This window comes from Solea senegalensis, linkage group LG3 (genome assembly GCF_019176455.1).
Source record: "Solea senegalensis isolate Sse05_10M linkage group LG3, IFAPA_SoseM_1, whole genome shotgun sequence".
Lineage (NCBI taxonomy): Eukaryota > Metazoa > Chordata > Actinopteri > Pleuronectiformes > Soleidae > Solea > Solea senegalensis.
Genome location: NC_058023.1, coordinates 1,624,553 through 1,638,422, shown reverse-complemented (window position 1 = coordinate 1,638,422; position 13,870 = coordinate 1,624,553). Strand labels below are relative to the sequence as shown.

The 13,870-nt window shown below is 42.1% G+C and overlaps 1 long non-coding RNA gene across 1 annotated transcript in view; it reads left to right on the top strand.

Moving 5' to 3' along the window:
* The window catches only part of LOC122766346, a 30,136-nt gene extending 16,630 nt beyond the window's left edge, over positions 1 to 13,506 (top strand). Inside the window, exon 3 of the long non-coding RNA XR_006360058.1 lies at positions 13,402 to 13,506. This is a non-coding gene — a long non-coding RNA (uncharacterized LOC122766346). The remainder of the gene's footprint in view (positions 1 to 13,401) is intronic.
* Positions 13,507 to 13,870: the final 364 nt, after the last annotated feature.

Below are 13,870 nucleotides of genomic sequence, written 5' to 3'. Positions count from 1 at the left end.
TCGCAGGACTTTTTTGCAGGAATCAGAGCGGCTTTTGTTTCTGAAGACCCTATCGTGGCAAACACATGTGCGTCCTTGAAACTGCAAACAAAAGGGAAAATTAACGTCAACCAGAGGCCTCCACGTGGAGTAAAAAGCCTCGCTGTAACAGATCCACCCCCGTTTTCCTTGCGGCCCACATGGGTCTGGGTCACAGGCTGTTGCCAGGAGAACTCAGGCAGCCCATTTGCCCTTCTTCCCCCTAATCCAATTCCTCGAGCTCTTGCAAGGGGATCCCGGAACGTTCCCAGGCCAGATGGGATGAATAATCCCTCCAGTGTGTTCTGGACCAACTCTGGAGTCTCCTCACTGTTGGACTCACCGGCAAAAACCTCCACACGGACGTGTCCAGGAAGACTCATACCGCCCGGAGCGACTCATCTGGCTCACTTAAGCACAATGGAGCATCAGTTCTTCATTTATCTGCCTTTATTTTGAAAGCAGTGAGGGGAGGAATGGGAATTGAGGTGAGAGAGCAGAGGAATTAAATGGGGAAGGCTTTGGCCAGCTGGGAGTCGAATTAGGGATCTGCTGCTCGAGGATTTTGGGGCCCATGTGGTACATTTACCATTTGACCGTTGGGTCAAACAGGAACAGCCAGTCCTATCGATATTACGTAGCTCCATGCTGAATCTCTAAAGGTTAGCGCCGCCACCGCTGCGTCAATAATAACCAACCACCCATCCATTTTCTACCTCCACAGGAGGGTGGTGGTGATGTTGACATAGGATCATAGGAGGGGTACACCCTGGACAGTTCGCCAGTCCATTGCAGGGTCAAATATAGAGACAAAACAACCATTCAACCATTCACTCTCACACCTCCTACGGTCAATTTACCTAATCCTGTGGGAGGAAGCCGGAGAACCCAAAGGAAAACTGTGCAAACTCCATGCAGAACGGCCCTTGTTCCAACTGGGGCTCGAACCCAATGCCTTCTTGCTGTAAAGGCAAGAGCATTAACCATGACACCAGCCGTGTAGCCCCCAATAACCGACCAAATACCCAGAAATACTTGACCCCAAACCTCATGATCACGGAGGATCAGGGATGAGTCTGAAGAAAAGTTACTATCATCCATCTTCTACTGCTTTATCTTCCACACCAGCAACTTCCAGCTCTTTTACTCTTGGTCAATTGTTGCTCAGGCAATTTAAATTCCCGATTCAGCTACTGCTTTAGTCATGAATCAGATTGGGGGATCTTGGTGTGTTTGCTGATATTGCACATCTCAAGAATAAATGAATGTTAAAACCAGGTCTGAAGGAGGTCTTAAGCACCAAATTATTGCAAAGAAGTTGTGCCACTGTTGATGAATTCCCAACATAAAACAATCCAAATGATTTTGGCTTTGAAAGCCGATCTGTCGCCAACCTCACCGTCTCCGCTACGATCGTCCAGTGCAGACGAGCCTTTGAAACCACAAAATACTTGAACTTTTCCCCTCCAAACGCGGCGATCTTTTAAAATCTTTCTCTTTTGTTTGTGGAGCACGAGTGTCGCGTGCTTATCGTTTTCACGTCGAGGGCCAAAGTGAACATTACCCAACACTTCTGGAAGGTTTTTCTCCTGCTGCTCTGCGGCGGCTCTGGACACCTTGCAGTCGTTTCTTTCTTTCTCTGTTTACCCATCGTTCTCTCTCTCTCTCTCTCTCCCTCTGTGTCTCTCCATCGTTGCTCTCCCTTACATCTGTTCCAGGGGGTTAAGTAGACTGTTGACATTTTTGTGGCCGTCGTCGTATAATGTTGGGACTATCAGATTTATACCGACACGGTTCACCGGCGTTACACTGACTACTCTTTTGTGTCTGCTTGTGTGTGTGTGTGTGTGTGTGCATATGTGTGCATATGTGTGCACGTGTGTGTGTGTGTGTGTTTTATGGATGTGACCTCGCTGAGAGTGAATGATGTTTGGAAGCAAACCGAGGAATTCCGGCTTCTGAAATTTCCATAATTCTGACTTTAGCCCATTTTTTCTTGTCTCCTGTGTCGCCCTCAGAAACGCTGGGGTTGTTCGTTTTGGACTTGTTTTCAGCACACACACACACGCGCAGTTGTGAGTGTACTAATACTGCAAACGCAGTGGTGGAGGCACGTATGCCTGCAGACGGACAGACACTTGGACGAACACGCTTGTTGTGTTCGCCTGTGCTCCAGATTCTCCCGAGTTCCTGATGACATTGTTATGATCATGCTGGAACAATTTAAACACACACACACACACACACACACACACACAGAGAGACCGGGGTCACGCAGGAGTGATTGTGCCTCGCGGAGCTCAGTCTGGACTCAAACACTTTGATATAAAAGGCTCCCCTACTGTTTGACCTCCTCAGCGAGCAAATGCACTCACGTACAAACGCTTTAGCAGCGAGGGAAAGAAACTGACAACGAGTTGGCACCAAAAAAAAAGACCGCTGAGAGTTTATAAAATGTCTGAGACTAGATTTATAAAGAAATCACTATGTATGACTACTTTAACTTATAATCTAAAGATATAATATGGGACTTTGAGCGTTGTTCACTCCATTCTGGTTTTTAAATATTATTCTATGTTCTATTCAATATTTCTAGCTTTAGTTTTTTTATACCTTTTTATATTCTATAATAAAGCTGCAGCTAACTGTCATTTTCTTCTACAACAACAAAGACGTTGATGGTTTTTTGGTTTATTTAAACGTTGATATCATGAAGTTGTCGGACATCTCTGGAAAGCGTCCGGAGCAGTTCTGCTCGCCAGAGTCCAATCACCAGGATCATTAAGGTTTAGCAACAAGTGAATGTGGAAACAAAGACTCCCCGGTGTTTATTTTTCTGTCAGTTGAAACTGCTCTGACACGAACTGACTCTCGACATCGTCGTTAAATTCAAATTTAACGTCGAGGCTTGTTAGTAAAGACCCGTAGGAACGACTGTGATTCAAGCTGAGGCTGACGTTTGATCAACTTCCTGTTCCGTTGCTGTCGTTAGCATTTCCCCGGCATTTATCCGCAGACAAACAGCCTCGCTCGTCGAGAAGACTGACCCCTTGTGGAGTTCTGGGAAAGTTCTGGGAAACGATCACTGTTCAACATAGTCTCGCCTAGTGAGAGTTGTTTTAATTCAGTGACAGCAGCTTTAATCTTTGAAGAACCGTTTGTAAACCACTCATTCTCCCACAACTGACAAAGTAAGACATTTGAACTTGGTGAATCAAAAATCCTCAGTTCAGATTTTCCTCAGTGACACAAAGTGACCACACGAGGCAGCAGTGCAAGCTGAAATCACTGATTTTCTCTATGGGGTTTGGTGTGGGAGAGTGAGTGCTTTACAAACTTGAGATAAAGACATGAACATGTTCTTAAGAGTCTCTTGTTAGAATCAGTTCGTCCTCACCTGAACTACATCTTTAGGTGGGACAGACGTGGTGGACCTTTGTCATCATTCTTTACTTCTCTGTTCCCTCTTTTTTTTCATTTTAGTTTCTGTCTGGCTCTTTTCATTTCTCAGGCGAGTTGCCACCAGTGAAATTACATTTTTTAACAAAATATAACCTCCATAGTTTTTACGAAGCACTTCAAACGAATCATCGGGAGCAGCTGTCGTACAGTATCTCACTCAACATGCCTCACTGCGTCCAAACCCAAACTCAAAACAACTGTATTGTTTTTTTTTTTTTTTATTAAGGCAACATATGCTGGTTCGATCACGAGCGGGCATTTGTAACACACGGCGTTATTGAATACGCCATCGTTTTTAATCATGTCTAAAGTTTCATTATGAAAGCAGGAGAAGAACAAGTCCTCATTCTCCACGGTTACATGGCCTCAGGTCTATTTTTCTCCTTTATTTTCCTTTCATCCATCCACTCTCTGCCCTCTGGAACACCTCGGCGCGTCTGTCCTCCATCTCCAGCCATGCATTTCTCTCTCCTTAACTATTCCAGTAATGTGGAAGTATTTATATGCTCTTCTCTCTCTCGCTCTCTCCCAGTCTGTGTCTGTCCTGTCCTACAATATTATTATGGTTGGCAACAGTAGCTCGGAGCCTGGCATGGACGGGAGACTCTGCACACGGAGTGTGTTTGGAAATATGAAAAGAAAAAAAAAGAAAAAAGAGGAGACAAAAGGAAAGTGAATGAGGCAGAAAGATGAGTCGCGAAAGAGAGGAGAATCTAAATTGTGTCCACGCTAACCTCTCTGTGATGAATGAAATCAACAAACCTGTAAAAAGCCTCCTGGCTCGCGCAGAGATCGTTATGTAATGTTTCGTGTTGGCTTAAAAAAAGCCCTCGCTCTGCTTTCTCTCTTCACTTATCGAGTGCAGGAGCGGCGAAAGCGGCGTCTCTGCGAGCGATCCTCGCTCCTTATTTATTTACTGCCAGAATCGTGAAGCGCACATGTGTTTGGGATTACCATGTGACTCGTTCGCTTTGTCGTTACATAAAATCGAGCTGTGGCGGCGGCGCAAATACCAAAGCGAGACAGACTGTAATGATTTTAATGCTTTGTATAATTACTGTAATTTCAGATCTTTGTTTAATTTATGTGTCTTTTGTCGCCGACGGCTCTTTGCTGTGGTGTCAGCGCTTTGTTTTTCCCCCCAACAACAATCACAGCGTCAGTCAAACACCGTGGGATCTTTTCCACGGATGACGCTAACGTATTGTTTGTCATCTGTGTCACGTACGTTCTGTAAAGAAATAATAAAGAAAAGATTAATATAATTATAACTTTAAATGGCTTTTGGAGGGAGCGTCTTCACTGGTGATGTTTGATCCACACATCAAGGCCTCGTTCCCCGCTATTTCTATCACAGAGTTATGCACAATTAAGATGGAAGTCAGAAACCAAGCCAGGAACTCAAACACGAGCAAAAAACAAAAGAAAACAAACTGGAAAACGTCTTTTCAGGAGATGAACAAAGTCTGTAGGGTTCAAATCCCACCAACCTCGCTCTATAATCCATCCAAAAAGCCGCTAAACAACAGGCAAACTCCAGCTCCATCCCACCAAACTGAATTCCCAACAAAACGTCCAACAAAAATCCATGCAAAAATCCCACCATCTTGCCGATAAGATCTCGTCAAAGTCACTGCAGCTCAAACCAATCCAGTCTTTCCAGGTCATCGTCAGAGTCTGTAGGATTCATACTGCGGTGAACCCACTAAACTTCCTCCAAACTTGCACTTCAATCGTCCAAAAACCCACTAAACAGCAGCCAAAGACTCCCTTCACGCTCTTACAAAAAAATCCATCCAAAACATTCTACTAATATCCCACCAACCCCTCAGTAAAATTAATCTGTCTCGCACTGTAATCAACCAAACGACCAAATTTAAACTCCTGTAAGAATCCCATCAAACAGCGACTGAAATCCGTACAGATTCGTACTCTGGGAACCCACTAAAATTCCCCTAAACTCCTGAGACTGTAAACCATCCAAACTTCCAAGTCCAAACTAACTTAATCCCAACATTATACGGTGTCAAATCAAACCAATCCAATCTTTTCAGGGGATCGTCAAAGTCTGTAGGGTTCATACTGCGGGAATCCTCACAAAACTCCCAGGAAAATTCCACCAAACTCGTACTATAATCGTCCAAAAACCCACTAAACAGCCAAACTCCCACTAAATTCCACCAAATGAAACTCCTGTCAAGAATCCCTTCAAGCTCTTAATAAAAAATCCCTCTTAATTGCCACAAACCTGCCAATAAAATCCAACCAAACTTATTTGCAATTGATCCTTGAATATTTTTGCATTTCTTTACAGGTGATTTCACCAAATTCTGTTGAATTCATGCTATGGGAACCCAGTAAAATTCTCATGAAACTTGCGTGGTAAATCAAACGAACTTAACTCCCATGAAAAATCCCAACATTATATTGGAAAAACCACTGAACTTGACAAAGATATTGAGAAATCCAATCCCATATTTTGTCAGGCAATCACTGAACCACGTACGATACATTTGCTTTGAACCGGGAATGTACGTCATTCCCAGTAAATTCCCTCTAAAATCCCTGTAAGTGTCAACCTCACTCTCGTGCTGCAGTAGAAACTGAACAGCTGCGAGAGAAGGATTCATCATCTGGAGAGCTTAAACCACCGTATTTCAGCAGCTTTTTTAACTTTCTGCACGCGACCTGAAACCTGAAATGTTTCCTGTGTTCGTGTGCGTTAAACGGACATCAGACGAGACCCACATTGTCTTTGTTCGGACCGAAGACAATCTGGAAAGAATGCCCCGGGAAGAGCAAAACAAAACAAGAACAATAATGATTAATTTCCCCCCCCTGAAAACGAGCAGTGACGTTCGGCAGCGATGTGAGAAAACCAGCGTTGGCGGTTCTGGCAGACGCTGCAGGCGAAAAACCGCGTCTTGTGTTTCCCACTTTTATCTGCGGCTCCTTCTCTTTTGTCGCCGTGACTTGAAAACAGATGCAGTGGAAGCTGCGGCCTCGACTCCTCGTGTCTGTACACGCTGAACCTGCGACGCACACTCGTAAATCTCACTGCGTCACAAAGATGAAGACACAAACTGCTGCTCTCTATATATAATCTATACAATATCTTTTATCTCTTAGTGTATATAGTTTGTCTTTTTGAATCTCTCTATATATTCACACACACTCTCTACATCTCTCTATCTCTTTTGGTATCTTCATATATGCAGTCTTTCTATATCTCTTTACATATATGCATATGTGTATCTCTTTATCTCTTCCTCTCTCTCTCTATATATGTGTTTCTGTAAATCTATAAATCTCTACGTCTCCGTCTTTGAACGCGTCTGTGTATAATGTGGTTGTCGTCGACAGATGTCGGATAATTAAAACATGTTTCCTGCTAACGAACATGACGCTGCAGCTGTGATAGAGAGACACTGACGAGCACAGAGAGAGAGAGAATAATTACACATCAAAGAATCAAAAAAATTATGAAAAATATCATTTCATTTTTGTCCCGTGTGAAACGCTGAGACACGGTGGACTTTCCAAACGTCTGTCTGCTTCTTATTTGTCTGTGTGTGTGTGTGTGTGTTTAAGTTTTTCATGTTTGACTTTGTTTCATTTCCCATAATTCCCGCCCTCCTTGTCTTTCTTAACCCTCTGGCTTAAGGCTGATCAGCCTCAGAACACACACACACACACACACGTGTTTGGGGGGCGTGGTCTTTGGTCCTGGTGTCTTCCAGAACGTCTTCATCACCTCGACTTGATGTTCTCGCTCCACATGAGGAGGAGAAGCAGAGAGTGTGAGAAATGACTCACAGAAGACTTGGTGAAGAGGTCAAAGTTCAAACGCGTGTCTTTTTGTCCTTTAAACGCAGCGTTGACCTGCATCGTAATAAGACAACGTCCTTTACATCTATTTCATTTATTGTCTCCTATCCTCTTGTGTTTCCTTGTCTCCTCTCCTCCCCCATCTCCTTGTCTGCTTTCTTTCTTTCCGTTTCCTCTCCTCATCCTTTTTTTTTTCCATCCTTTTGTTTCCTTGTCACCTCTCCACCTGTGTCCCTGTCTCCTCTCTTCACTTCCCATGTGTTCTTGTCTCCTCTCCACCTCTGTCCTTGTCTCCTCTCCTCTGTTTGACTCCTCTCTTCATTAACTCTCTTTAAAGACCGATAAAAATTGTGTTTCTCACAAAAATCTTCCGCTCTAAACAAACACAACACACACACAAATGAAACCACATGTCAACACACACACGCAAAATGTTTTAAAACCAAATTAGTCGTTTTGTATTTTCACGAGATTTTATTGGTGACAGGGTCACACAGCGCGTAAACACACACACACACACACTGCTGTGTGTGTGTGTGTGTGTGTGTGTGTGTGTTTTCACTGCTTCCAGATGAGGATTATTTGTGTTTGTTGTGGATTATCAGACACACAGACGACGGAAGAGAACAGAAGATCAATAAAACAAATAAAACAGAAGAGGTTCAAAAGAGGACGTGAAGCCAATAATAATAATAACAATAAGAAAAACACCATTGATTCATAATCACATTCAAATGTTGGAATCAGTGATCAATGTTTCCTCCGTAACCTTCAACACATGCCTGAAAATATGAACTTAAAACACAGATATCTTTACGAACATGTCCCACACCAAACCCCATAGAGAAAATCAGTGATTTAAGCTCACCGGGACACAGGAGCTGCTGGTCCACTGCTGCCTCGTGTGGTCACTTTGTGTCACTGACTTGAATCTGAACGTAGGTTTTTGAATGCCGAATTTTACAAAATAACACGCGTGAACTCAGTGATGGAGGCAGCAGTGGATCAACAACTCCTGTGTGCTGTGACGTTAAAATCGCTGATTTTCTCCATGGGGTTTGGTGTGGGACAAAGACGTGAACGTGCGATGTAGACGTCGTAGACATAAATCAATATTATTATTATTATTATTATCATCATTATTCCTCTTTCCCCCATTTAATTTGGGCTTCTCCTCCTCCTCACATCCTCTCCTCGTTCTGCTTCACTTCACATCTGTGGAGATTTTCCTGAAACATGGAGAGAGATGAGATGGCACAACATGGAGTTAGTGTGTGTGTGTGTGTGTGTGTGTGTGTGTGTGTGTGTGTGTGTGTGTGTGTGTGTGTATCTCTACGCTCTGTTTTCTGTGGTCAGACAGAAGGTTCTGGAAAAGTGGATCATACGCGGAATTTGATGGCTCATTATCTCTTTATGTCTCCAACAAGTCACGCACCAATGAGAAGGACTGTGTGTGTGTGTGTGTGTGTGTGTGTGTGTGTGTGTGAATTGAACATAAAGTCCGGCCCATATGGATTTTTTGGATGGATTCCAATATTAGGAGGCACATTTTGACTCCACTTTATCATTGATTCAAGCTTAAAAACATATTTAAAGAAACCCGACAGTCATTCATAATCATGCTTTTTTTTTTTTTTGTTATTTAAATGTATTTTACATTGAAAACACAAATAAAAACAAACATGTAGAATATTGAAACAACATCGACAAATCAGCCAGGATCGTTCATGTTTTTAAAATGCTAATAAAGTTGTTGTTTTTTTGGAAATAGAAAATTAAATTGGAACAGACTGAAAAAAGAAAAGAAAAGTAATGAAAGTAAAAAAGAAAAGGAGAAACTCCTGGCCTGAGAGTCAAAGCTCAGAGTTTTGAGGTTCTTGTCATCACTTTGTGAAAAGCTTTGGAGCGTGAACACACACACACACACACAGAGATCTGGAAAACTGCTTAGTTTGGACCAAAACCTCTGAAACTCAGATGAAATAAAGGAGAAAAGTTCAGACGTTAAAGACCAATCGTCTAATATATAAATATAAAGATATAAAGCTACCATTCAATACCAAACTCAGTAAACTCACTTTTAAATGTAAAGTCGTGAAACTCCAAAGTTAAATCAATCTGTGCCACATTTTGCATATTTCTAAGTGGGATTTAGGAATTCAGTTTGATATTTCACAGCTTAAACTACATAATTGTCGCTTAAAAAGGGAGTTAAACCCAAAAAAATATAGTTTTTTTTACTAATTTCCAGAGATAAATGCGTTATCTGATGATGAAACGTCTCATTCCCACAACAAGGACGTTGAGATTGAGCAAAAAGTCTGCTCTTTACTGTGTTTTTGTCAATTATAACAAGTTTTATGAGTAAAAGATCTGAAAGATTGGTCAAATTTAATCCAACTCTGTAAAAGAATGTGAATTAAAACAAACCGAGCAGCAGCAGAATCATAATTACGAGGATTTAAGTGGGGAAAAATGGGTGAAACGGCCCTTTAAGTACTGAATAGAGTCAGTTTAAATGTACAAGCTGGATTATTTTGCTGATAATGAATATTAATTTAACCTTGACTCCTGGGAGTTACTCGACCACTCGGTGCCTTTAATGATCGGGAGTTCTGCGCCTCAGGCGAAATCACGGGTGAAATTAAGACGCGGAGAAAGTCTGGAGCGAGAGCACGAGCGCGCGACGAGACGTCCGTCAATCTGCGGCGCGAGGTAATTGTAAACAAGCTTAAGAGTTTAAAGACGTTAGAGATACTTGATGAATAAACAGCAACTGCCAATGATGGAAAAATACCCAAAAACAGACGAGAGGGAAAGAATGTCAAGAGTCATGGTTATTTGAAGAATGTAGATGCCATTATAATAAAAAAAAACAGGGAAGGAAAAATAGGACTAAAGTGCTTCAGTTACGGGAATCCAACCGACAACCCCCCCTGGATACGAGCGAGTGCTGACCAGCTAATTTGAGGATCCCTGACCACAGAGGAAAGAGTGTGTGTGTGTGTGTGTGTGTTTGCATGACTTCAAGTATTTGGCAGCAGCAGGAGAATAAATTTCTCCCCTCATCTTCTTCTTTTTGGACAGCGTGGCTGATGTGTGTGTGTGTGTGCGCGGCGTGCAGGTGCACGTGTGTGTGGGGGGAGAGAGAGTGAGAGAAAGAGGACACTGAAAACAAAAGAAAAATGTTCCTTGGCCGCGATCCCTTCTAAAAATAAGTGAACTGGTCAAAGATATCGAGGTATTATATGTGGGTGGTGTCTTCTCGTCTTACCGTGTGTGTGTGTGTGTGTGTGTGTGAGCGAGCCAATTCACACACTGCACTTACTGGAATCACAGCCGCTGGAATAAAGACAGAGGAAAACACACAGAAGATGTTCTATCTTAATCAGCTTCAGTGCGACACATGTTCACGTCTTTATCTCTGAAGTTTGTAAAGCACTCACTCTCCCACACCAAACCCCATAGAGGAAGGCTGGCTGGTCTACTGCTGCCTCGTGTGGTCACTCTGTGTCACTGAAATAAATCGGAACTCATAAAATAAGACATTTGAACTTAGTGGTGGAGGCAGCAGTGGATCAACAACTTCCTTTTACAACCATGACTTCGGCTCCTCCTTTTGAGACTTTTGGGCCAATCACAGAGCAGCTCAGAGAGAGAGAGCGCCTCCTATTGGTTGTTCGACGTCTGTAATATCTTTCACGTCTCACTGTTAGACTTTTTTCCAGCAGGAAGCTGAAGTTTGTAAAACCACTCGCTCTCTGTTTCCGGACACATCGGACACATGTCCTTTATTTATGTTACCCACACGTTCATTCACTCATCCATTCATCCGTCCTCACTTCCGTCTCCTGACTTCCAGTAATGTGTAACTATATATACCATTCTGTCTGTGTGCGCGTGTGTGTGCGTGAGTGTGTGAGAGTCAGAATGATAAAGATTTTCAGCGCCGATGCCAATAAAAATATTAGCGCAGTAGAACATTTCAGATTCCGATTTATCTGCTGAATAATCTTGGCGGTAATTCCTGACATGTTATCAGATCTTTATGACTCGGAGATGTAATTAAGGCCCGAGCGCTCACACAGTGCTGAGAGGACGGAATTATTCTTATTTATTTACATTGAACGTCGGTGGAAATGGACAGAAATTGGTGAGAATTGTTATAAGACGAGAGAAATACTTCATAGTGATGCAATGTGGCTCAGTAGCGCCTCCCTGAGGTGAAACCCGGTAGGACAAAGACAAAACTAAGTTGCTCGAAAAGTCTTGAAACTTGGTGGAAATGTGTCGAAAAACAAAATGAACGAAAAAGTCCATTGCCGCCATGACCTCCGCTCAACAGGAAGTCAGCCATTTTGAATCTAGTGGTAAATTTGTCCTCGGCACTTTAAAGGTGAATCGTCCAATCACGGCCCTGGTGTAAGTGAGCGTCGTAATCCCGTCCCGTGTCCTCAGCATGACTCCGTCTTCATTCGTCTCATCTGTTGGTTGTTTCTCTCTGACCATAGAAACGGCATCTCGCCATTTTAGAAAAACAACAACAACAACAAAAAGACCCTGCGTACAAATGCGTGGCTGTGTTCAGAAACACAGACACAGACACGGGGATAAATCTCCGCTGTCACCTGATCGCCCTTCGCTGCTGTCCTCATCCTTCCAGGCTCCACTTTGGAGAATTACCATCTGAGTGGAAAAGCTCCTCATAAGCTGAAAAACCGTCCACGCGCCAAAAAAAACCCAGAGCGCCGAGTCCAGAGAATTATTGAAGCTCGTCCTGTAATTTCTGGAATAACTGCTCGGCATTCTTCACCAGAACAGTTTGCTTTCAATGTGAAGACATGGCTGTGACTGTGATGTCTGTCCCCTGTCTGTCCTCTGTAGGGTCAGCGAGATCACACTGTGAGACGTCCTCCTGTGTCTCTGCCCTCAGTTACTCACACGTTTTGAGTGTTTATTTCGTCATTTGGAAACGTCATTTAAGACATTTGCGCGCGACCGGGGAGTGCGCGTGTGAAATGTATTCACGTAAACAGAAACGTTGTGGAATAAAATCTGATATTTCAACATGCGAAGCAGTAAAAGTATGTCGGGATTAAGAGTTTTCCCCTGACGGAGGGTTTAATATTCACTCTGTTGACTTTGGCGTTTCCTCGCGGTGTCAGATATTCTCTGATAACTCTGAAAGTGATTTGGTTTTTAACCACAAGGTCATGGATCTTTACGAGGTCTGGTGTTTCTGCGAATGTTCGCTGACAATGAACAGGAGAAAAATGTGCGTTTGCTTCTTAGTTTCTGTCAGAATTCAGTCAAAGCTGTTTTTAAACTTTATTAAACAACTGAAATTATTGGTGCTGATTATTACATTTTTGCATCTACCTTCAACTTAGTGATATTGTATAACTGTCATCTCAGTTTCTTAAATTAGCCTAATATGTTGTGTAAACATACTGGCCTTTAAAGAGTAAAAATTAAAATATAATATATACATATATATATATATAAATTATTAATGTTTGATATGTGTGGTTCAGGCTGAAGTAGCTTTAAAAGATTGACTCATTTAAAGTGGAAAAAAATATTAATATATAAAGTTTTTACAGCAATTTTTGTGAAGGTGACTTTTTCTGCCGCCAGGAACAAATGAGTAACTTTTTGTTGAACATTTTTCAAGTTTCTATGGGATTTTCTCACCTTTCCCTACATTTTATTTTCTTCAAAATTTGAATCCTATCATCAGCGTATTGGTTAATCATTTGGACAAAATTTGAATATATGTTGAGTTTATTTGATATAACGTAATAATAAGGTCTGAATCAGATCATCTGATTTTGACTTTTAAAATGTGGAGGTTCCTCTTTATAAATCCACTCACAATTCAAATTTAGAGTTGAGATATTTTAAATGCACATTAGAGTCATTTATCTCTATTTTTTTAGGTGACCTTCTGAAGAATTAGTGCCCCAGATATTCCAGGTCTTCTCTCGACATTAGGACTTCATTCTCCTAAAATCTAAAATGGAAAATAAATCTTTTGCACTTGTGTGTGTAGAGACCTGACCTGAATACTTGTCTGTGCTCTGTTTTTTTTAGTAATTCACACGACATGAATCTAAACCCTGAATCCAGTCTGAAAACAAAAAAACTGCAGGTCAGTGGAAGTTCACCGTGGAACCACGACCAGAGGAGATCCTGAAACCACAGGTATGTGTGTGTGTGTCTGTGCAACATATAGCCACAGTGATGCATTCAAGGTCCTATAGGAGTGAATATGTCTGACCTGTTTGTTACAACTGTGGGACATTTGTTGAAGTCGAAACTCAAATGTTTATGTTGAGCAAACATGAAAGATTATTGTCATTAAAATGCAGCAAAAGTCACCAAACTTTGACTTTCATGGCCTGACATGGTTTCGGTCCTGAAGGAAAACACTGTACATTAATATTACTTGAATGCTTGAACTCAATTGCTTTGAGGACACTGAGGACAGTGTCTTTTATCTGGAGTGTCCTCAGATGTTCCTTCCTCGACGCTGAAGCTTCTGTTTTGGTTCTCGAACATT